Source organism: Mauremys mutica, chromosome 14 (genome assembly GCF_020497125.1).
Source record: "Mauremys mutica isolate MM-2020 ecotype Southern chromosome 14, ASM2049712v1, whole genome shotgun sequence".
In the NCBI taxonomy this organism is placed as follows: Eukaryota; Metazoa; Chordata; order Testudines; family Geoemydidae; genus Mauremys; species Mauremys mutica.
The window spans coordinates 21,313,747-21,337,098 of NC_059085.1; the positions used below are offsets into that span (position 1 = coordinate 21,313,747).

Sequence of the window (23,352 nt, forward strand, 5' to 3'; positions counted from 1 at the left end):
ATTGCACAAATGGATCTCTCAGCATAATGAAACTTACCATCAAAACAACCTGTATTAGAATTAATAATTAATTACTTATTGAAACAGACAGTATGACTGAGTAAACTTGTGTTTGGGTTATGCATCACAATGACAAAACAGAGAAATATCCTGCCCATTACAAATACGCAGAGTAGATCACGGTGATTTTATCAAAGAGCTTAAAAGATTATTGCTTATATTTTTATATGGACAAGTGCAAGGAAAGCTGCGTACACAATTATGTGTCAAACTGCTCATGTAATTACTGTAATTGAACATTCAATGTGTGGGTATGAGTGGTAGGATTTGTAGGTGCAGCACCTAAAAAGTGGCTGCAGAAATGGCATCAAAGGATCCCACTTTTATTGTCACTCAATAATGCCTATATCAATTTTGCTGAGGCTATACATAAAGAGCAGGTTTTATTTTCAAAGGACAGCCCTGCAGGCTAAGTTTGGGATCTGAAGGCCAAGTTATGCTGTTTCTGGGTTGTGCATTATCAATAAAGATTCTGCTGTTTGAATGTAGTTAGCATCCAGCTCATTCTTCAATGGTGATATTGGCTCTGCTTAGCTAACATGAGTGCAAAGGAATAAAAACATCTTCTTGTCATTGAATCAAGTAGGATTCTGACTGCATACAGTGAGCAGTTCAACTGACGCAGACGGTGCCATTTTTACATCATCACTATTTTGAATATTACGTGGAGAGTTTTCATACAAAAAGGAGAAAGAAGAAACATTGCAGATTTTTCCTGTATAATTTATACTACAACTTAAGCCAACATTTTCAAATCTGGGAGCCTAACATTAGGGTTTTACATAAAAGAGGCATGATTTTCATAGATGAGCACTTGTAGCATGGGCTGAAAGGAGATGCAGGTGCTCCACACCTCTAAAAATTAGTCCCTTTAATTTTAATGCCTAAATACGTAGTTAAGACCAAACTTTGGTTTTCACTGGGATCCCACTGGGCACATTCAGATTGAGGATAAATTGGCAGACACTGGGAATATGGAATGACCTTGAGCTCGTGCCCTGAGGATTTGTTCACAATGGTTCATGTCATAGCTCTATTAAGAAACAAGCAGCTCTCAGATAAATTTCAGACTTTTTAAAAATAAAGATGTTTCATGTAATGTTGATGGAGATAAAAAAAAGTCTGACAATAATTTATTTCTTCTATTGAATGTAGGGTATTTTCCCACCTGAGCATTCCCAGGACTACTGAAAAGGAAGTATTGTACTTGTCTTGATGCCATAATTGTAGGGCTTGTTACTGAATATATAATACAAAGCTTCCCCTTGTGTCGTCCGTCTTCTAGGGCTTGGTATTGGTGGTAGCTTTACAGGATTGAAATGAGGCACATCTGAAATGGCTGTAGCCACTAACACTTAGAAAACAGACAATATGTTTTTGGCATCTCAGCAGAAAGATTGCTGTTATTTTGGCTAGTTGCTGTCAGATAGATAATAAAGGGTGCTGTTGGGAGTCTCTATCTGCTCCCTACACAACATCCTGTTTCATATAACAGGGCCAAAATCTCTGTGTAGTGGTGGAGACAATTTTAATGTTTTTCTAAGTAAATCCAACCAAGTGCTAGATTAGCATTTTTACATTCCCCTAACCACTGATGCATACCCTCAGTGTGGACAGCTGTTTGGAATTCCAGGCTGGATACCCAACACTCAGCAAACACATTTGATGCTCAGACGTGGTCTCTTGGCAGCTTGAACTCATGTCCATGTGTTCAGATGGCATCATGCCCATTCATAAGTTAGTCAGACTGTTTCATTTGGGTTAGCTGGCAAGTGATCATGAGTCTGGATGTGCAGCCAGCTACACACCATACAAATGCCATCTCCACTACTATAAGTCCCTCTTCTGAGAAAGCACTGCCATGTTTGGTGTTATATGTATTTTTATACTTGGTTTCACTCACTGACATGTATGTGGGGAAAAAAAATTAGAGTGGAGGAAAGGCAGTAACTAACAAAGTTAACGTAACACTTTAACCAAGAACTGGTCCCATAGCTGAAACAAAACCCCAGAATGGTACCTTGTGTTCTCATATAAGGAAGATGCAAAATAAATAAATAAATAATTTAAAAAAATCTTTGCATACAGAGGTTGTAGATGAGAAATAGCCTGGAATGTGTGAAGCATAGGTGAATAGTAACAGAGAATCTGAATCTTATCTCATATAATTATTGTACTATTTTAATTAAGCTATGATTAAGCACTGCAATATTGAGTATTTTGACAGCATAACAAATTAGTATTAAAATTATTTTAAAGTTTGTATGAAGGTTATTATTGGTATCATACACACTTTACACTTACCCCCACCCCCCAAAGATCTCAAGACAGCAAATTTGAAATGTTAAATAACAACAAAATTCTTATAGGAAGCTAGCAGATTAAATAAATGAATGTGATATTATGGAGCAACAGTAGCTGCCCAAAGTTAAGATTACAAATGACACACCTCCTGACATACTTCCCTGAACACACCTCTAAAATCCACACACACACAAAAAGTCATATTGAACTCTGAACTCACATTGGTAGGTTGGATCTGGGATCAAAAAAGGTGTTTTTGTTTTTTGGGTTTTTTTAACCCAACATGGAGAAGGGGACCTCCAATTGTAAGCTCGGCCTCTAAGAAAGTGAGTCCAAGAGTGGAGGGCATTACAGGGAGAGCCAATTTGGCTGTGCACCATATTTGTTGTGTATTTGGTTGTCATGGGTTTTGTTACTATGGCAACTGAGTTAGACTATTAAGGGATAGCTCAGCCGGTTTCAACCGGCTGAGTGAGCTCTCTGTTTCTGTAAATAAAATGGAGGTTTTGGTTAGCTGTCTGCTCTCTGGCCTCAAGTGATTGCTTCCTACACCGGCTGCCCCTAGGACATAACACTGGCGACGAGGGTGGGATCCTGGTGCTGCTCCAGTAACAGAAGGAAGTAGAAGTCAAGGTAAAGACCAAACAAAGAAAAAAAGCTGCTTGTTTGCACTGACTGTGAAAGTGAAACTAAAAATCATGGCTACTCTGACCAGGCCCCTGGAGCCTTTTGATGAGAATACAGAGCAGTGGCATGTGTATACTGAGCGTTTTGAGCTTTTTGGTTTTGCAAATGACATTACAGAAGCGAAGAAGGTGCCAATATTCTTAACTGTTGTAGGGGCTAAAACCTACTCTCTGCTACGCAGCTTACTACACCCTGTTAAGCCTGAGACTAAATCTTACAGTGACATTGTGGAAATCCTGGGGTCTCATTTCTCCCCAAAACCACTGGTAATTGTTGAAAGATATAGGTTCCACAAAAGAGACCAAAAGGAAGATGAAACAGTTGTACAATTTGTAGCCATTTTAAAAAAGCTAGCAGAACACTGTGAATTTAAAGAGATGTTAAATGATGCCCTGCGTGACAGGTTAGTGTGTGGCCTCTGCAGTGAAGCTATACGGAAGCGCCTACTGACAGAGGCTCAGCTTACATTACAGAAGGCTGTTGATATTGCTGTCTCCATGGAACTGGCTACAAGGGAGGCACAATACATCGGTGCATCCCCTAGGGTGCAAAAAGTGTCACAAGAACTGACCCACAAAACGGTGCAGAGTCAAGAATGTTACCGCTGTGGTAAGCTGGGTCACCAGGCATCAGAATGCTGGTGTAAGGACCTGGTGTGTCGACACTGTGGCAAAAAGGGACACATTGAGTATGCCTGTAAACAAAAGAAAAAGAGGCCTGTGGTCTGGCCGACAAAAAGAGGAACCTTGCATACCCTAGAGCAGACCCAGGATGATCAAGGTGACACCTCCTCACAAGAGGAAGTGCCACTGCATGTTTTGTCTTTGGCAGCGGGCTCACATGAATACTGGGTAACCCCCTTATTGGAGGGCAAACCTATACGCATGGAACTAGACACCGGTGCAGCTGTCTCGCTGGTTCCTGAGACTGTGTATAAGGAAAAGCTACAGCATCTTCCGCTTAAGGTAACAAAAACTGTTCTGAACACGTATACAGGTGAAGCTGTGCCCATGTTGGGCACTATTGATGTTAAGGTGGAGCTCAATGGACAGGCGGCTAAATTGCCACTGTTTGTGGTGAGAGGTGACTACCCAGCCTTAATGGGTAGGTCTTGGCTTGGGAAGATTCAGCTGAACTGGGCAGAAGTGCACCGGATGACTAAAGAAGAAACCAGTCTAACCCCTATACTAAGGAAACATGCTGCTGTTTTTGGAGATGATTTGGGAAGTATGAAGGGAATCACTGTGACATTGAACATTAAACCTGGCAGTCCACCAAAATATCTGAAAGCCCGAACTGTGCCATATGCCATCAGGCCAAAAGTTGAAGCAGACCTGGAGCGCCTGGTCACCAATGGAGTCCTAATACCAGTTACCCATAGCTCATGGGCCACTCCTATCGTTCCAATAGTGAAGAAAGATGGCTCTCTCCGGATTTGCGGTGATTTTAAAGTCACTGTCAACCCAGTGTTGTGTGCAGAGCAATACCCGCTTCCCCGCATCGATGACCTCTTCGCAGGCCTGGCTGGGGGACAAAAGTTCAGTAAGATTGATCTGAGTCAAGCATATTTACAGATGCACGTCGATGAAAAGTCCCAAGAGCTGTTGACTATTGTGACTCATAAGGGGCTTTATCGATACTGTCGCCTACCCTTCGGAATCACATCGGCTCCCGCCCTGTTCCAGAGGGCTATGGACCAGATCTTGTGTGGCTTGTCAGGAGTTCAGTGCTATCTGGATGATATCCTGGTCACTGGAAGAAATGAAGAGGATCACTTAAAGAATTTAGAGGCTACCCTACAAAGACTGGAAGAGTATGGCCTACGAGTTTGCAAAGACAAGTGTGAATTCTTCAAGCCCTCTGTTGAATATTTGGGACACATCATCGATTCTGCAGGTCTTCATAAGGCCCCTGCAAAAGTTAAAGCTATTGTGGAGGCTCCCCCACCTCGAAATGTAAGCCAGCTACGCTCATTTCTAGGACTACTGAACTATTATGGAAAGTTCATCTCACAGTTAGCCACACTGCTAAAACCACTTCATGAGCTCCTTGGGCAGAACAAGGCCTGGAAGTGGACTGAAGCCTGTGATGTTGCATTTAACAAAGCTAAGGATGCATTGTTAAATTCTGAAGTTCTAACGCACTTTGATCCATCCTTACCCCTGCAATTGGCCTGCGATGCTTCCCCTTATGGAGTGGGAGCGGTCGTGTCACACATTATGCCTTCGGGAGAAGAAAGACCTATTGCTTTTGCTTCACGCACTCTAAGCAAAGCAGAAACTAACTACGCCCAAATCGAACGTGAGGCATTAGGAATTGTTTTTGGAATTAGGAAGTTTCATCAGTACCTGTTTGGGCGAAAGTTTACTCTTCTTACAGACCATCGACCTCTGACATCAATTTTTGGACCCTACACAGGCATTCCCCCATTAGCTGCTAGTCGTATGCAACGTTGGGCATTGATACTTTCTGTACACACATATGAAATCAAATATCGGAAATCCACTCTGCACGGCAATGCAGATGGCCTCTCAAGGTTGCCTTTACCGGTCAAACATCAAGATAATGCCCAAAAGGAAATCTTCTACTTTGAACAGGTAGAGAATACACCCATCACTGCTACTCAGATAAAGAAGGCAACCCGCGTTGACCCAGTATTATCCCAAGTTATGGACCTGGTGATGCATGGAAAATCTCGACAAACCTCTCCGGTCTCACCCGACCTTGTTCCCTACATGTCCAGGCGGACAGAGTTATCGGTCCAATCTGGTTGTTTGTTGTGGGGGAGGCGTGTCATTATTCCACCACCCCTGAGATCACAGATGTTAGAACAGCTACATTCCGGTCACTGTGGAATAGTGCGCATGAAGGAAATTGCACGAAGCGATTTTTGGTGGCCTAGATTGGACAGTGCTATTGAAGAGAAGGCAAAAGCTTGTATGTCATGTCAGAGTGTAAGAAATGCACCCCAGTGGGCACCCCTACACCCATGGGACTGGCCTGAAAACCCGTGGCAACGTATTCACGTTGACTTTGCTGGTCCCCTTGAAGGAAGCATGTCCTTGGTGGCAGTAGATGCCCATTCTAAATGGCCAGAAGTCTCTATAATGCAGTCCACTACTGCAGAGAGTACTATCCAAAAACTACGAGGACTCTTTAGTCATTTTGGTCTGCCAGAACAACTTGTGAGCGACAATGGACCGCAGTTCGTCTCTCAGGAGTTTCAAAATTTTATGAAGGCAAATGGGATACACCACATCACGTCAGCACCATATCATCCATCCACCAACGGATTAGCTGAAAGATTTGTGCAGACAATGAAAAACGCTTTGAAATCAGCAAAGGGACAACACTCCATTCAAAAGCGTCTGGATACCTTCTTACTTTCCTATAGAAACACACCTCATGCTACGACCCAGGCTTCCCCAGCCTTTCTAATGATGGGACGACAGCTGCGCACTTGCTTTGATCTGCTGAAACCTTCTGAACCCAGACAAACTGTGCAACATCAGCAGCAATATCAAGTAATCAGACGGGCACCCAGAGCAAAAGACCGAACCTTTAGCCCAGGGCAGCCAGTTTTGGCTCGGAATTATACTTCCAGAGCTAAATGGGTCCCGGCCACAGTCATCACTCAAACAGGACCTGTTTCCTATACAGTCTGGACTGCAGAGAATCTTACCTGGCGGCGACATGTAGATCAGCTGTTGCCAGGTCATGCCAGTCTTCAGGACCCATCTGCAGTTGAGGGGTCTGACTTCACCCCTCCTGGTGAGACACCGAATAATGAGTCACCTGTTCCTGACTGTTCTCCTCCATTACTGCCGGCAGCTGAGATACCCCTTTGCCCAGCACGAGCTGATACCACCTCCTCACCTATTCGTGCTGCGGACCCTGAGCCCCTAGTACTTTCGGGTGCAACAACACCAGAAGTTCGCCGTAATCCACCTAGAGACAGAAGGCCTCCTCATCGGCTGGATCTTTAGTTAGGGCGAACCCACGGTTATGGGGCAAAATAATCCCCAGGGTTTAGCCGGGAATGGAGGCAGTCTACCCTCCTTCTCTAGTTTAGTGTGTGTTTTATTTAGGGGATGTTCTTATTAGGGGGGGAGGAATATGTTGTGTATTTGGTTGTCATGGGTTTTGTTACTATGGCAACTGAGTTAGACTATTAAGGGATAGCTCAGCCGGTTTCAACCAGCTGAGTGAGCTCTCTGTTTCTGTAAATAAAATGGAGGTTTTGGTTAGCTGTCTGCTCTCTGGCCTCAAGTGATTGCTTCCTACACCGGCTGCCCCTAGGACATAACAATATTTGTGCTCTGGATTTTGGCACTGGCTGGATACTGAAGTCGTCCCCAACATAAGTCAGACTGGACCCAGGAATGCTCTAATTTATATTGCCTGTAATGGTTCCACAGACGCATCCCAGAATAGCTGGAGTGCACTGAACTCCAGCCATGTCCCCATCTGCTCCCAGTATTTTCCCCATCAGCCGAGTCCTTTTATAAGGCCTATTAACAGAGTCTTGAAAACTTTGCACACAATCAGGAAATCACAAGACAATATCTTGATCACTTATTTCTGAGATTGTGGTTACTCTTTATGTTGCAAAAATTACTTAATACTTCTGCTCTCTGCCTCCAGCACACTGCAGTGCTTCACATTCCTTGTCATTCAGTAGAGGAATGGACCATAGTGTTTTCACAGAATCACAGAAATGTAGGGTTGGAAGGAATACTGAGAAGTCATCAAATCCAGACCCCTGCACTGAGGCAGGACCAAGTACAATTAAACCATCCCTGACAGGTGTTTTTGCAACCTGTTCTTAAAAACCTTCAGTGATGGGTTGGACTAGATGACCTCCTGAGTCTCTTCCAACCCTAATCTTCTATGATTCTATGGGGATTCCACAACCTCCCTTGGAAGCCTATCCCAGAACCTAACTATCCTTAGAAAGTTAGAAAGTTTTTCCTAAGATCTAACCTAAATCTCTCTTGCTGCAGATTAAGTCCATTACTTCTTGTCCTTCCTTCAGTGGACATTGAGAACAGTTGATCATAATCCTCTTTATAACAGGCCTTAATGTATTTGGAGCCTACCACCAAGTCCTCCCTCAGTCTTCTTTTCTCCTGACTAAACTTGCCCAGTTTTTTAAACCTTTCCTCATAGGTCACGTTTTCTAAACCTTTTATCTCTCCTCCGGATTCTCTTCAGTTTGTTCACATCTTTCCTAAAGTGTGGTGCCCAAAACTGAACACAATTCTCCATCTGACTCCTCACCAATGCTGAGCAGAGTGGAACAATCACCTCCTGTGTCTCACATATGACACTCCTGCGATTACATCCCAGAATTATATTATTGCCACTGCATTACATTGTTGACTCATATTTGATTTGTAATTTCTGCAGTTCCTACACCTTACCAAAAACAATGAGCACCATGCATCTGAAGAAGTGGGTTTTTTACCCACGAAAGCTTATACCTAAATAAATCTGTTAGTCTTTAAGGTGCCACTGGACTCCTCGTTGTTTTTGTGGATACAGACTAACACGGCTACCCCTCTGATACTTAAGAACATAAGAATGGCCATGCTGGGTCAGACCAAAGGTCCATCAAGCCCAGTATCCTGTCCTCTGACAGTGGACAATGGCAGGTGCCCCAGAGGGAATGAACAGACAGGTTATCATCAAGTGATCCATGCCCTGTTACCCAATCCCAGCTTCTGGCAAACAGAGGCTAGGGACACCATTCCTGCCCATCCTGGCTAATAGCCATTGATAGACCTATCTTCCATGAATCTATCTAGCTCCCTTTTGAACCCCATTATAGTATTAGCCTTCACAACACCCTCTGGCAAGGAGTTCCAGAGGCTGACTGCGTTACGTGAAAAAATACTTTGTGTTTATTTTAAACCTGCTACCTATTAATTTCATTTGGTGGCCTCTTGTTCTTGTATTATGAGAAGTAAATAACACTTCCTTATCTACTTTCTCTTTACCACTCATAATTTATAGACCTCTATAATATACCCTTGTAGTCACCTCTTTTCCAAGCTGAAAAGTCCCAGTCTTATTAATCTCTCATAGAATCATAGATGATTAGGGTTGGAAGGGACCTCAGAAGGTCATCTAGTCCAGCCCCCTGCTCAAAGCAGGACTGATCCCCAGACAGATTTTTACCCCAGTTCCCTAAATGGCCCCCTTAAGGATTGAACTCACAACCTGTGGTTTAGCAGGCCAATGCTCAAACCACTGAACTATCCTTCCCCCCAGCAGGCCAATGCTCAAACCACTGAGCTGTCCCTCCCCAGTCCTTTCATATCCCTCCCCAGTCCTTTCCTCATACAGAAGACATTCTATACTCTTAATCATTTTTGTTGCCCTTTTCTGAACCTTTTCCAATTCCAATATATCTTTGAGATGGGACGACCACATCTGCACAAGATGTATACAAGGTGTGGGCATACCATGGATTTATATAGAAGCAATATGATATTTTCTGTCTTAAATATCATATTGCCTCTATATAAATCCATGGTACACCCACACCACTTTACAATTTACCAGTTATTCCCCATTTTGTAGCTGTGCATCTGATTTTTCCTTCCTAAGTGAAAGTACTTTGCACTTGTCTTTATTACATAATTTCATATTTTGCTTGGATGGTTCTCTTCATTGTGGTTTGTGTTCATTGACATGACATTTTGCATGTCCAGTGATTTAAATTGCCTTCCTTTTCCATTTAAATTAGTTATTTGTGGGAGAATGTAGCATAAAGAGATGGACCTACAGAAACATCTATGGTCATTCTAATGTCTTGTGGAATCGAGATCCACAGCCATGGCCAGAGAAAACCCAGTGTCCAGACATGTTTCCCCTGAGCACAGATAATTCCACCATCCCTCATTAATGCAGCTGCCATTGTCAGGAGACAGAGAAATCTCATCTACTCTTTCACTGTTTCAGTTGTAGTCTTGTCAACAACATAAAGTAGTTCCCTCCCAATACTTACTGTTCTTCCTAAGCAGACAGAATAATGATTATTATGACACTTTGACATCTGTATTTTAACATTTCTCTTTCATAAGTGTAAGTGGTTTCTTTGAGCATAAAATGATATATTTCTACTTAGCTACATTAGCCATGTACAGAAACAGCAACAAAATTAGCTTGACTAACATGTTATCCTTGTCGTTCAGTTTCCTATTTTGCTGTCATCTTTTGGGTCAAATGACAGGAAAGCCTTTAGTTCAATTTATTGTAGATCCTTGTAATAAATCTTCATTCATGTGTTTGTTCATTGAAAAAAAAAATTCTTCTTCTGAGCCCATCTGGATGTGCCCACCATGCACCATTCAAAAGTCCATCCTCTCGAGGCATCAAAAGTCAGGTTATTTTCCAGCTCTTGGCCAATTGACACTACTGATAGTTTATGTACACTTCTTACTAGGAGACCATACCCTGCCTCTGCATTCAATGCTTTTACAAAGCCATGGCATTTGTCTACACTATGGTTTCTTCCCAACGTTTGCTACAAGTTAGCTCCACCAGCATTAATAGTAGTAAGAGTGCAGCGTAGGTCAGCTACTAGTGTTTTAACCTCTGTTATCTAGCCCTGGTCAGCACATAGCCAGAAGACACAGTCACTAGCAATTCTAGTGCACTGATTGTAGCAACAGTGGAAAAATTTAGGAAAGAAAGTTTGATTTTAAACACCTCCCCTAAAGGGTGCAGGGTGCTTTGGGCTGAGTGTTTTCTCTTGATTGCCTCTTTGTAGTTTTCTTCTGTTATTGATAGAACTAGACTTTTTCCCCCCCCACTACTGATGGAATTTGATTATTTTTACAATACAATAAGACAAGAATAACATCTCTTGCATTAATATTGATTATGTGAAAAGTGCAGCTCTGGACACTGAAATGTAAAATATGACAATATGCTGGACCACAACAGACATATAATTATGCCCCTTTATTTGACACATCCTCAGCTACTCTTTATTTAAAATTCCTCAGTGGTGATTTCTTTGGGAAAAGTACTTAAATATGACCTGCTATTCAGGTCATATTTAGTTTTATAATTGTCCTAAAATTTCAGTTGCACATCCATTTAAAAGGTAGTTTCATTTAAAAATAGTATTGAAATAGTGGAAATGAACCTTACAGTTTAGGGAAAGATACGAAAGCCTTTCAATAGCAGTTGGGTTGGAACTGGGCAAATATACATGAGTATGCTGCACTCAAACTTTTTGCCATTGCCAGTGGAAAAGAAAGGAAAAGGAGAGAAATATAGCAGAGAAAGAACAGATGGATGGTAGGGACGATTTTTTAATCAGCTCTCTTTTTCGTACCATCACTATTTTTCCCCTGTTCAGTCAATGATCTAAAATATTGTACTTTTCAAGGCAAAGTAATGTATAATGGTTTGCAACATAATATGCAATATCAGTGCAGCAGCTCAGGGTCAAACTCATTCAGCTAGGAACAGGATCTGAATGTGAACAGGGTCGGCCAAACTTACTGACCCTCCAAGCTGCATATGACAATCTTCAAAAGTTTGAGAGCTGGGGCGCACCCCTCAGGGCTTGGGGCTTCTGCCCCACAGGAGGCACCTGCTGGGGCTTGGGGCTTCAGCCCCACTCTTGCTGAAGCCCTGAGACCTGGTAGGTGTGCCTCATGGGGCTGAGGTCCTGAGACCCACCTCCCCACTGGGCAGAACCCCCTGCCCCACCATCCCATGCAAGGCAAAGGTCCTGAGTTCTCCCCCTCCCCACAAGTCTGGTAGGCAGAGAAGAGCGGGGGTGTGGTGGGTTCCCCGAGCCACACTAACTGTAAAAGAACTGCATGCGGCTCGCAAGCCACAAGTTTGGCCACCCCTGGTCTATAACATTGTTCCTCGATCTGTCATGAAAGATTCCCAGGTCTTACAAGGGAAGGGAAGTCTCTAGTGCCAGGAAGAACAGAAGGCCAGCTTTGGGGGATTCTTTTTTAGATTTCACTTCAGGGATTGTCTGGACTGATCAGTGAGAGTGGCTTGCAGAAAATTAAGCGGTTGCTGAGGCACCTGTATTTGCTTCACTTTACCTTTCTCAACAATGAATGGTATGATGTGAAAATTGTCCTGAAGCAACATAATATAAGTATTACGGGAAATGTTTTAAATTGAGCTAATTAACTCCATGGGACCCAGCATTTTCCCACTGAAAGTGCTTTCCATCTAGAACATTCCATCACAAATGTCATAGATAATCATATGTGGTATAATTTAGAAATAAAGAAAGCTAATCTAAAGGCTCCATAGTGAGAGACAAGTAAAGAAAATTATAAGTTTCATTTTCTTGTTGTTGTGACTGAGATTTGGAGGAAATAAGTCTCCCAAATTCCTTTAAATGGAGAACTTCCAGGAGAGAACTGCAGTCCCTTAACCCCTTTTCTGCCTTACGGATGTTTGAAGCTTGATCAAAAAGGTGACATTTGCTGGCCCCATATTCCTACATCTCTGTATTCCATGAAAAAAAAAATCAATAGAATTTCACACAGCCATGTGGTCCCAAGCACTGGTAATGCACAAGGGTTTAAAACAGGAGCAGGGATAAATGTTGAACCTAGGCAAACTTGCTCTGACTACTAAAATGTAAATCATCCACAAGGATCAGAAAAAAATAGATCCTTTCAAAAAACAAAGGAACATCAATTTAAAAGAATAAAAACAGGCCAAGAGGGTTGTGATCCTTTATTTGGAATTTCTGGTCCATGATCAACATGAAAACTAAAAAAATTATTACTTACCATTGTCTTCAAAAGTCTCCCGGGATGGGCATATTTCCTCTGCTTCTGGCAGTTAACTATCACAACTCATTCTTGCAGCAAGTGATGCATTGGCCAGATCTTGGAAGAGAAATATAGCCCCTATGGAAATGAAATGGATCAGGAAATTAGGGTTCATATCTGTCGTGGACAAATTCATATTGTCATCATAGGACAAATACCAGCCCTCTATTAGGATATGGTCCTCATTCTTTAAGCATTTCAGTCAACACTTTGTTAATGGTGGGCTTCCAGCGGAATTAATATAATTTATATTTGAGTAATGTAATGTTTCATAAAATGATCTCAGATACACTCCACATTAGAGTCTGATTCAGCAAGCTGCTGAGTACTCTCAGCTCCTACTTACCTCAGCGGGAATTGAGTATGCTCAGCACCGCATAGGTGCTCCACAACACTAAGCCCTTACTGGGTAAGGGTATGAAAACATTGAAATCATACGGGTTGTAAACATTTTATCCCATTGTGAGCAGTTACCTACTCAAGTAGACCTAATGAAGTCACTTGGTTTGCTTTTGTGAATAGCTACTTACTTAAAGGGAGTAACAGGTTCACAATTCAGCCCTACATGAGTACATCTATTCTTTTCCTTCATCTTCCACTGATTAAGCAAAGATAATAAATATACATAATACTAAATATAATACAAATATTTTTGTTCTCTTTTCTTCTGTTTCATGGATTAATTATCTTTTCTTTTTAGTTTATTCTTTCAGGTTCTTCCCTGGTTATTATTTCAAGTTTCCTTACTGTGGACATGAAAATGAAAATGCACGCAATGAGCTTCTTGAGAGAAAATTGGCCAATGTTACACTATACAGAGAATTACAATTTCACTTCTCCAACACTGAACTTTAATATTCTGACCTTGGTGGGAGCGTTCTGATTACTACAATACATTGACTGAATTTGTGTCTCCCTCATGCTAGCTGTAACCTTCTGTGGGGTTAGTCGGTTTAAAAATAAAGACAACTAAACTTAACACACAGTAACTTTGTTTTGGACAGAAAATAAGTCCTAGGATTGCACTATGATACTTACTCACATTAGGTGAAATTCTGGTCCCACTGAAGTCAATGAAATATTCCCATTTATATCAATGGGGTAGGATATCACCCAGTGAGTGGTACCTTACTTGACAAGTGGCTTCACTAACTTCAGTGGAATTATTTAGGATTAAGATATAATTCCACAGGACTAAAAGTAGCAAAGTCTAGCTCCAACTGAAATATAAAGCATTCAGATGTAACTTCAACCTTTCAACTTGAAATACAAATTCTGAAGTTAACCTGAGATGCACTTAAAACCAATGTTTCTCTTAAGATTCAGAAGTATGAGTAAGAGATAAATAGTGGAAGTGATTTTGTTACATCAATTATTTTAACAGATAATTTCTTATGGCAAACTGTTTAATGTTGTATGTTTTAACCAGAGGACACTACTGAAAAAAAACTTATAACTATATGTTTAAACATCCCAATTCTATTCAGAAATGTTTCTTTAATACTTTTAAATTTCTTACATCTTGCTTATTTATTGATCTTTGATAGTTATAGTTGCTTAATATACTTTTTGTTAAAAAAATAAAGGACTTCACCACTTGCCTGCTCATAATTTTGCACAGTATATTGGATAAAAGGCAGAAAACAGAATCATATTTCTATTTCACCTTTTGTTCCTGTAGATAAAAAAACACTTCATGCATATTATCAAAAGTAATTGAAATCATGAGATAAAATTAAAAGGAAAAAATCCTACAGCTCTAATAGAGAAGGAGATTTTTCTTATGCAAAATCCTGACAAATTCTCAGTCAAACTATGTAACTTGAGCAATTGATTTGTGAGATAAAGGAAGATGCTCTAATTCATGGCGTCTGCTGCTTTCAATTCTCACATCAATGGGCTACGTTGCACCCTAGGCATATCCCTGTGCAAAAGGTGAAGGACAATGACATCATCTCAGGGGTAGCCCTGGGAAGTATTGTGCTCAGAGACAAGACATAATATCCTTCCTGCTTCCCCCTTGCTCCAGGTGAGAGGAAGATGATTAGGGGTTGGGGGAGACATAATTTGCTGCTGGCCTATGATAAAAATCTACAAAAAGGTGTAAACAGCGAGAGTGACATGGAATTACATAGCGTAGTTCAAAGTGGTATAATTAGGAGCCAACAGAGAAATAGTTAAGATGTCTACCAGAAAAAAATTAGGAAAACTGAGATCTATTAGACTGTCCAATAGCCTCGAGAATCCTGACCCAGACCAGGAGCAGCTGGGAAGCTGTTACAAATCACCAGCTATTAGGTGACCTATATGAAAAAAAGTAGTAGTTTCAGTACAGTTTCTGGTGGGAAAATGTCCAGATCCCAAAAATCACAGTCACAACTGTCATTAACTGGGGCCATCTTTGCAGTCTCTGAGAGACCAATGGTCATGGAGATTGCACTACACTGTCTCCCAGTGTGCTCTCTCCAGATTGGGAATGAAGCACCCTGATGGAGCAGAGTGTGTGTGTGGGTGGGGGGGAAGAGAACCTGCCCTGTTCCTATTCTGCAGCAAAGCAGAAGGCGCCAGTCTGTAGCGCTGTCAGGCTGCCATTTAGAAATGTGGGCACTTTCAACATTTAAGATGTACACATTTTCAGACTACAGATTATTCTTTCAAATTCCCTGACTGCACATTCCATTTGCAGGATGCAGGAGCCAAGCCAGCATCCTCACTTGCCTTCCTCATGAGGGAGCTGAGCTGGACGATAGTCTACTGGACTGAAATCTCTGATTGTACCAATATTTCATTTTGCCTTAACTGCCATTCCACAAACCAGACTGGAGTGACTGTAATGGTGTGTGATTTTGGCACTGTAACGCAGCTAGTTGGAAAATGGGAGGCGGGAAATACACGAATTATGTTACAATTTTTTCCCTTTTTTTTTTTAATTTGGTTGTTTTGATCAAAATTTAAACAGAGTCTGTGATGAAAACATGAACTCTCATATAATTTTGACCAGCTCTAATGAAAGTGGGCCAGATTCTCTTCTTGGATCTGGTGGCTACTTTCTACTTCTGAGACATTGCAAAGAAGCCCAGATTTGGCCATAACTGGCCACCTGACAATTTTCCTAATCTTCTGGGGTCAGGGGGAGCTTTCAGCGGACATAGTACTGGAAAAGCCAGCTCCTACAACTTCCTAGCCCAGTAGAGGGGCATGTAGGAGTGGGGATATCTTGGGGGAAGGACAGAGCTCCACTCTGCTTTATCAATTCTTAGATGAAATAAACTACAGCAACTCCTGGGCTGCTCAAATATGTGGCTGGGACTAGAACAGCCATGGCTTCAGAATCAGGGAGTCATAACCCATTACCTGATGAATCCTCTTACCCCTGCACTGGGCAGATCTTATTACAGGAGTGAATCTTTCTCAGGATCTCCCAAGACCTGCATTTACACCACTTTGCCTCTGCAAACTGCCATCATAACTCTACCATAATGAGTAACACTGTGTACTCCTGGGGGAATTCTGTGCTACTGCGCATGCACAGAATTTATGTCCCCCTCAGATTTCTTTGCTTCCCCGCAGGAAAGTGACTTTCTGAGGGGGAAGCAAAGGGAAGTCACAAGAGTGGTCATGCAACCCTCCCCTCAGCAGTATGTTTCAGGTGCCCAGGGCAGCCAGCAGAGAGAGAAATCCCTGTGGGCAGGAGGCGGAACTGGGGAAGACCTGGCTGGTGGCTCCTACCCTGAGCTGAGCTCAGCTGCTAGTCTGGGCTGGGCTAGTCAGGAGGGGACTTCCTCTTCCCCTGCATGGCATTTGGGGCCAGGTCAGACCCACACTCAGATTTCACCCCCGGGCTGCAAGAACTCTGCAAACTCCCCCCAACCATGCTTCCTTCAACCATCGTTCCTCAGCTGCTGGTGGAAGGATCCCTGTACAGGGAGCTGCTCCCTCATCCGCCCAACCCCCATGCATCCAGATCCCCTCATACCCAGACCCTCCTGCTGAGCCTCACCCCACCACACACATTCAGAACCCCGACAAGCTGACAAGCCTCTGCACCTGGACCACCCCAACAAGCCATCCACACCCAGATCCCCACCCTACCAAGCCCCAACCAGTTGCACCTGGATCCCCACCCCACTAAGCCCCACTTCCCCAGCATTTGGACCCCCCACTGCCCCTCCTGACTCCCCTACCTAGTTCTATCCTCCCCATGCTGACCCCCAACCACCTTCACCTGGACCCCCCCTGCAGAGTCCCATTACCATTGCACCCAGAACCCCCCCCCAAGCCCCTGTGCATCCAGATCCCCCCTGCACCCGGATCCCCCACTGAGCTGCTTGTACCCAGATTCACCCATCCAGAACTCTCTCAACCCATACATGGATCCCCCCACACTAAGCCCCTTCATGCTTGGTTCCTACCTCGCTGAGCCTACCTGGTGTACCTGGCACGGAGGGGCAGGGCCCTGGGGTGTTTCTGGAGTAGGCCCCATCCTTGCACTGTGTCAGGGTTGGGTGCAGCCTCATTGCTGAGTCAGTGTCTCGGATGGGGGAACTGCACAGTCATCTCCCACCTCTGTGAAGCCAGTGGCCTGTGCTCTCCAGTGCCATGTTGGAGCCTCCACATTTATTTGACAAATAAAATATGCAGAATTTTGCAAAATTTTAAAATATTGTGGGCAGAATTTTAATTTTTGGTTTAGAATTTTTTTTTCATGCAGAATGTCCTTAGGAGTAACTTTGCCCCTGATTTTACAAGACAGAGGCCAGAGGTCTGTGAACCATTTATGCGGACATCTACCACCAAAAAACATGCAAATCTGATGTGTGCCCAAGTGGGATGAACACATATGCCTGTATATGAACAAACCTGATTTGTATGGGCACTCACATACTCAGATATATGCAAGTGTGCATACGAAACAGATGTGATCTGCAGCCCCTCCCCCTCTCATTTTTAAAATCAGGCTGTGCATTTTCATGAAGCAATTATTATAACATTGAGATAATGATGCACATTCAAACTAAAATATCGTCATTGCTTTGAAGCTGTTATTGTTTTTTATGTTTTCAAAATACCAAAAGGGCATAGCCTGCTATAAGAACTAAGCACATGCAAATGTTATTTTTAATATTAACAACTGAGGCAAAATATTCTGCAATTCTCTAGCTGCAAAATGGCTGAAAACAGTCTAATGATTGTGTTTTAATAAAATAAATTGCCTCACCAGTGAGGATACTGGGTGCCACAATTCAGCCCTATGATATTTAAAATGGTTAATATATTAAATAAGCTGGGTTTGTAATGCAAAAATCTCCTTATAATAATGGCAGCTTTTATAGTCCACCTCCAATTCAGCAAAATCTCCCTTTCCATTTTGCATGCATAGGCCAAATTTTCAGATGTGTCCCTAATGAGTGCCTGCCATACTTGTGAATTCAGGATATTCATCTGAAGGTGCAATTACCCACACTCGAATATCTGCCCATAGTACATGTTTACATGCACCACCACCTCCTAGAGCCTTTGTGTACACCATAGACTTTTGTTTGTCCAGACCAATACATCTGCAAATACTGGATTCTGGATGTGGGCAAGAAGGCTGTAACAGAGGCCAGGTTTCTACATGGAAAAACAGATGCTCTGGGCCTGAATCTCCATTGCCTCATTCCTTGGGATGTCATTTACAGTGTGCAAAGCAAAAAGGTAAATGATTACACACACTCCCACACACAGGTATAAATGAACACACAAGGGGTAAGGCAGTGGACAAACAGGCTCTAGTTGTTCTAATTAACTAGAGTTTCCCTCCCTCCTGGGAAACTAGGTTTATTAGGCTTTTAGCACAGCACAGACCTCTCCATTTGGATTCTAAGGCCATGTGCTTTTTTACAATCCTCATAACTGTGGAACGGAAGAGGAAATTCATCCATACTATAATCAATCCTTTTCCCCAGCTGTTTGGGCAAGAGTCCTTACTGTAACTTCTCCAGTTTGTCTGTGACTTCATGGCCTTCTGCCACGGAAGATCATCAGCTTGCATATCTCTTGTTGGGTTAAATTGGCAGGGTAATAAGCCAACCCATCCTCCTAACCCTGGCTGATCCTGAATACATCATATCAGTGACCAATTTCGGGCAGGTCTCCCACTCCTACATGATGTCTTCCTCTGACTGGCCAGTACGCCCTATCATAGATGCTTTTAAAAAATGTGGCCCAGGTGTGTCTAACTCCCAAATCCTGTTCAATTCAGGTGGACCTCTGTGCCCAGGCAGAGCCCTATTGCCTTCCATGCCGACTCAGGGACCTGCGTGGAACAGCTTGCAGAATCAGAGCCCAAGTCTTTACGTATGTGGCGAGTTCATCAACATTCAGAATAAGGGGGTATCTTTTTATTGATTTTAAAAGTCCTGATTTATGTAACTTGGTCTTCCTAATGCTGGACAATCAAATATCATCTATGCAGCATCAGGATTACAAACAATTTGCCAAGTTTTATATGAACTTTAAGTTTTCCTTAATCTAGCTAACACCAGCTGGCAAAGGAAGTGCATGCTTAGAACATCTTCAGCAGAGCAAAGCTGTTCAAGGTCTGGTATTTTTAAACTTTACAATGCTGCAGGCTGTAAGAAATTCAATTAGCAGGAACAAAAACAAAAAAAGATGCTTCCTCTTATTGTCATTTTAAGCCCTAAACTGCAAATGAATATGGTTGGGACTTTTGGTAGGTGGATTTGTAGCCTAGCAATCAAGATAGCTTTTCAGCATTATAAGAAATAGAATCTTGATATTGTATGACAATTGAATATGACAAATGAAAAGAGAAATTGTCAATGTAGGGTCTATTGTTTTAAGTGAGCATTTGACAATTATTATTATCTCTCATTTGTACTACAGTTATGCTTAGAGGTCCCAAAAAATATCAGGGCCGCCTCGTGCTAGGCGCTGCACAAACATATCATGAGATAGAGAGAGATCCCCTGCCCTGAACAATTTAAAAGCTAAATAGACAAGACAAATGGAGGAAAGGGAAACAGAACCCTAGAGAGGTGATGTATCTTCCCAAGATTAGACAAGCAGGCTGCAGTACTGTGGATTAAAATAGCATATGGCCTGATGCTGCATAAACATAGGATCCAATCCTGCAACACGCTTTTTAAATCAATGGGGCTGACATTATTTGGAGCTCATTGCATGGCTGAGGCCACTGGCACCTGAGTAACTGCACTCTCACGAGTAGTCTCATTGAGTTATCTGTTTTGCATCTGCTTTGTAACCTTTCCTTTGCATCTGAGATAGATGTTCTTGTTTCTAAATAAAAACTCTTTTGATTTGCATTCTTCAAAACCATATGTTCTTCCCCATACTATACACCTTTTAATGAAACAAAACCCGGTAATTTCTGTAAAATTAGCACAAATAAAACATGTTCCAATGTTTGATCCTTTCCAGTCTTTGATCTTCTCTCTAGCTTTTCCTTTTATGTTGACATTGTACCTATCCGAAAGAATTAACAAGAAAATAAAAATGCTCACACTTTTCTCTTCAGTAACATAATTTCCTGTATTAAGAAAATAATGTTAGTCAATAGTAAAAACACGAAATATATATCATAATATTATAGATAGTTATGTGAATGGTTTATAGCGCTTGTGTGGCACTGGAGCAGTGCAAATAGGCCATAGCAGGGGAAAATAATCTGGCTCTTAATGTGTATCATCAGGACATAGCTAACCACCACCTTGAACCCCTTTTCTCTGGTCTTTGTCTGTTTTTGCCTTGTAGATTGTACAATTGTACATTGTTTGGGGCAGAGACTGTGCCATGCTTTTATGTTACCAAAGCACATTATGGTGCCACTGGGAGTAAATTATAATCATCTTGATTTAAGACATTCCAGAATTAGGAACAAGTTAATAATTACAGCATAGACCTATCATGATCCAGGGACATTTGACAAAGAGAAATAGGTAGAAGTGGGATAAAAATAACTAACAGGAATTAGGACTTTACCATGTCTGCTAATCAGCACTAACATTGCCACTTTGGCAAACAGCTCCTCCTCAAATAATGTCATTTAACATGGTCCCAGCACCCCAGGAGCAGATCAGAGGAAGCTCACAGAAATCCTACAGACCTTATACATCACCTGCAATAAACAGCATAGTTGGTTTAGCAGACAGACCACTACAATAAACATTCATATTTTCATATTGTGGAAATACAGCCTAGTATTCGATCAATATTCCAATGGGAATTTACTTTTTGTTGGTTTAATAAGGGAAGTTATTTTCAAGAACTACAGATATTACCTGCAGTTTTATTTTTAATTGAAATAAAGATTGAAGTTAGAGCTAAACCTGTTTTCAGTCATATGGGAATGGAAGCTTCTGGCTGCTTTATCTGAAAACAGATCAATATTTAAAGTGTTAGTTCGTTTATAGGAAGCTAAACTTACTGACTTAAAGTACAAACTTCTCTAGACTGCAGGACTCCCATCCAGTGCAGCACAGAACACCTTAACAGTATGACAGGCACCCTGGAATTGTGCAGCATAAATCCCACTGTATGCCCTCTCCCCTCACAGCCAGCCTGACTGGGCCAGCCCCAGGTCTGCCTAACCTCCAGCTTACTGGTCTCCCAGCATCTCTGGGTAGAGCCATTGACAGACTTTCCTCTCCTTTTCCTCCTAGCAAATCTGCATCCTCCTCACCCTTAACTTCTCTCCCCCTGCTCCAACAGGGGATTGATGGGGAGGAAATCCTGAGTGGCAGGGAGTGGAAGAAAGATATTGTGGGAGACCCCAGGGTCGGAGTAGGATTACCACCTGGCCAGTATTTTACCAGCCTGGCTGGTTTTTGTATGGATTTGCCAGTTGCCAGAAAAATTATTTAATCTGCTGGGGATTTTTACATGGGTCTAAATATTTGCATTATCACAATGGACTGGGATATCCAATGTTATAAGTTTCTGTGTCCAGCCAAAGATGCTGCAGCGTTCCCACTTACACAGTTTAAGCAGTAACACATCAAAAGTGCTGAAAATACAGCAGCTGTCAGCCCACCAACATGCAAGCGCATTGTTTGTGTGTGTGTGTGTGTGTGTGTGTGAGTGAGAGGGTTTGAGTCACGGGAGCAGGGCCGGCTCCAGGCATCAGCCGACCAAGCACGTGCTTGGGGCAGCACCTTGGGGCAGGGCGGCGCTCGGGGGTTTTTTTTTTGTTCGGCTGGGCAGCACTGGAGGGTTTTGTTTGTTTTTGTTTTGGCTGGGTGGTGCTCGGAGGGGGGGTGGGGGCTTCGGGCAGCGCAGCACTCAGGGGGGTGCGAGCTTCAGGGGGGCAGGGGTTTGGGTGGCGTGGCTCTGGGTGGGGGCTTTGGCGGTGTGGCGCTTGAGGGGGCAGGGGCTTGCCCGGCTTGGCACTCGGGGGGCCGGGGCTTCAGGCGGCTCAGCACTTGGGGCTTTGGGTGGCGCGGTGCTTGGAGGGGTGGGGCTTCGGGCGGTGCGGCACCGGGTGGGGGCTTTGGTGGTGTGGCGCTCAGGGGGACGGGTCTTGCCCGGTGGGGCACTTGGGGGGCGGGGCTTCAGGCGGCGCTCAGAGGAGCGGGGCTTTGGGCAGCGCAGTGCTCGGGGCGGGGGTTCGGGCGGCGCAGCGCTCACGGGGGGCGGCGCTCCTTTTTTTTTGCTTGGGGCGTCAAAAAAGTTAGAGCCGGCCCTGCACGGGAGAGTGAGGAGACATGCATGTTATCAATCTTATCTATATGTGTTCTCTCTCCAGATAATATAAATGGCTGTTGAAGCAGGAGGGCTTGCAGAGTTGCCTTGTGGTTGGCGGGGTTGGGGTTGCAGCAGGCTTGCTTTGTGAGGGAGGGGACGCCGGGTTTTTTGCACTTCAAAGGTGGTAACCCTAGGTCAGAGGCAGATGCAGAGTTGGGGTGAGGATCCAGGCTGGGAAGAGGAGATCCCAAGCTGGAAGGAAAGAAAGCTGAAGAGAGAGATCCAAGCTCAGAGAGGGTTTAGAGGTAGGAAGAGAGAGCTCAGCTGGGGATAGGGAAGAGACAGGGATGGTGTGATGTATGGAGCGAAAAATGCCTAGCTGCAGAGGTTGGGGAGAGATCAATAATGGAGACCACATCAGAACTGCTGTACTACACTTTATTGAATTTCACTCAGCTATTTCCTGTGTAAAAGACCAAAAGTCAGAGTAAAAAGTACAGAAGGCCTAGAAGCGCAAACTAGTATTACATAAACTACAGATGAGGGGGAGACACTTTGCTGCAGCAGGGGAAAGATACTAAGAACTGTACAAGAAAGTGAGACAGCTCAGAAACAGAGTCTTTCCCCCTAGAGAAACATTGGGCGTTTCCCTTGAAGATGACACACAGAGGGAATGGCCTGTCCTCTGTGTCCTCCATATGTACAAAATGTAAAATGCTGCATTTTCTGGCAAGCTGTGATCATCTATGCAAGTTATATGTGGATT

The 23,352-nt window shown here is 43.0% G+C and overlaps 1 long non-coding RNA gene across 4 annotated transcripts in view; it reads right to left on the reverse strand.

The window, feature by feature from the left end:
- The window catches only part of LOC123349264, a 279,415-nt gene that overhangs the window by 201,915 nt on the left and 54,148 nt on the right, over positions 1–23,352 (reverse strand). For all 4 annotated transcript variants that reach the window (XR_006573446.1, XR_006573445.1, XR_006573444.1 and 1 more), the window contains exon 2: positions 12,840–12,959. This is a non-coding gene — a long non-coding RNA (uncharacterized LOC123349264). The remainder of the gene's footprint in view (positions 1–12,839; positions 12,960–23,352) is intronic.